We start from the raw sequence: 1652 nt of genomic DNA, 5'->3' as shown, positions 1-1652 counted from the left end.
TTAAGATGAAAATGGTGTATTTAAGAACACAGCTAGTCTACCCCTGCCGACATCTCAGTTTTACATGAAAAAACTGGCAGCTAACTCTTTGGGGGACACTAATATCGCCCACTCCACCAAAGCAAAGTCACTGGCTCAACAACAGGAACCTCATTTCACAGAGGTTCTCCTAAATGCCAGGGCCTGGTTCACTGATGGGCTGATGAAATGGAAGCCTCATGGTGTCCACAGGGCTGCTGTGGCTGTTCACCCTCAGAAGCAGCTGTGCAGAATGGAAAATGGATGAGTGACTCTGCTCAGTAGGCCCTGAGCCAATACTCCTCTTGGTAACCCTTGTTATATTTTTACTGACTCTTGGGGCGTTTCCTAGGTGTTTGGTCTGACACTTAGAAAACCTCAACTGGTGAATTAAAGACATCCATCTTTGGGGTCATGAACTACGGAAATAAGTTTTGGCTGTGATTGCTCTGTGTCACGCATGTAGATGCCCATGGTTGAAGCCTGTTCTCTGATGAGACCAACTGAAATAAGGCTGTTGAGGGAGCCTGCATTAGCCATATTGCCATTGGGATCCATCATTGTGCTGGACATGGCAACACATCCACCATCATGGACTGGGCACAAGGGAAAAGACTATTTGTGTGTGGGGGGGTTTTTTGCTTGTTTTTTTAAGATGGAGTCTCACTCTGTCGCCCAGGCTGGAGTGCAGTGGCACCATCTTGGCTCACTACAACCTCTGCCTCCTGGGTTCAAGTGATTCTCCTGCCTCAGCCTCCCAAGTAGCTGGGATTACAGGCACGCACCACCATGCCCAGCTAATTTTTGTATTTTCAGTAGAGACGGGGTTTCACCATGTTGGCCAGACTGGTCTCAAACTCCTGACCTCAAGTGATCCATCCGCCTTGGCTTCCCAAAGTGTTGGGATTACAGGTGTGAGCCACTGCAGCCGGCCAGAAAAGACTATTTCTGATGCAGAGGCTACCACCACATACCAGGCTATGATTCCTACCAAAGGTTGGCCCATTTCTTTTGCAAAGGAGGAGGTCACCTTACACAGGACATGGCCCCAGCCTACTCATGGCAGATCAACTTCATTAGACCTTTGACCTCTTGGGGCTATTGATGGTGCCTTACCACTGTTGACACTTTTTCAGGTTATTGGATTGTTCCAGTCCTATCAGCCAACTCTGGGCACACCACTGCAACCCTTGAAACTAATCTGTGTCATGTTTTGGCTCTCTAGACCTCTGCAGTGTGACAATGGTGCGCCTTTTATCACAAAAACCACTCAACAATAGTCGTGGTATTCAAGAGATCTTCCACACTCCTGCCATCATGAGCATCTGGCATTGCTGAGTATTGGAATGGCTTCCTCAAAAATTGGGCTGGGCACAGTGGCTCATGCCTGTAATCCCAGCACCTTGAGAGGCCAAGGCAGATCACCTGAGGTTGGGAGTTCGAGACCAGCCTGACCAACACGGGGAAACCCCATCTCTACTAAAAATACAAACATTAGCCGGGCATGGTGGTGGGTACCTGTAATCCCAGCTACTCTGGAGGCTGAGGCAGGAGAATTGCTTGAACCTGGGAGGTGGAGGTTGTGGTGAGCCAAGATCGCACCATTGCACTCCAGCCTGAGCGACAGAGCAAGA

The 1652-nt window shown here is 49.2% G+C and overlaps 1 protein-coding gene across 1 annotated transcript in view; it reads right to left on the bottom strand.

The window, feature by feature from the left end:
* UPB1 (ureidopropionase, beta) overlaps positions 1–1652 on the bottom strand; it is a 46122-nt gene continuing 44470 nt past the window's right edge. The window contains exon 11 of the mRNA XM_011925942.1: positions 1–262. The gene's annotated coding sequence lies outside the window, so the exon portion shown is untranslated. The remainder of the gene's footprint in view (positions 263–1652) is intronic.

The sequence above is a fragment of the Colobus angolensis genome, unplaced genomic scaffold (assembly GCF_000951035.1).
Source record: "Colobus angolensis palliatus isolate OR3802 unplaced genomic scaffold, Cang.pa_1.0 Scaffold663, whole genome shotgun sequence".
Classification (NCBI taxonomy): domain Eukaryota; kingdom Metazoa; phylum Chordata; class Mammalia; order Primates; family Cercopithecidae; genus Colobus; species Colobus angolensis.
This window is presented reverse-complemented; position numbering and strand designations above follow the sequence as displayed.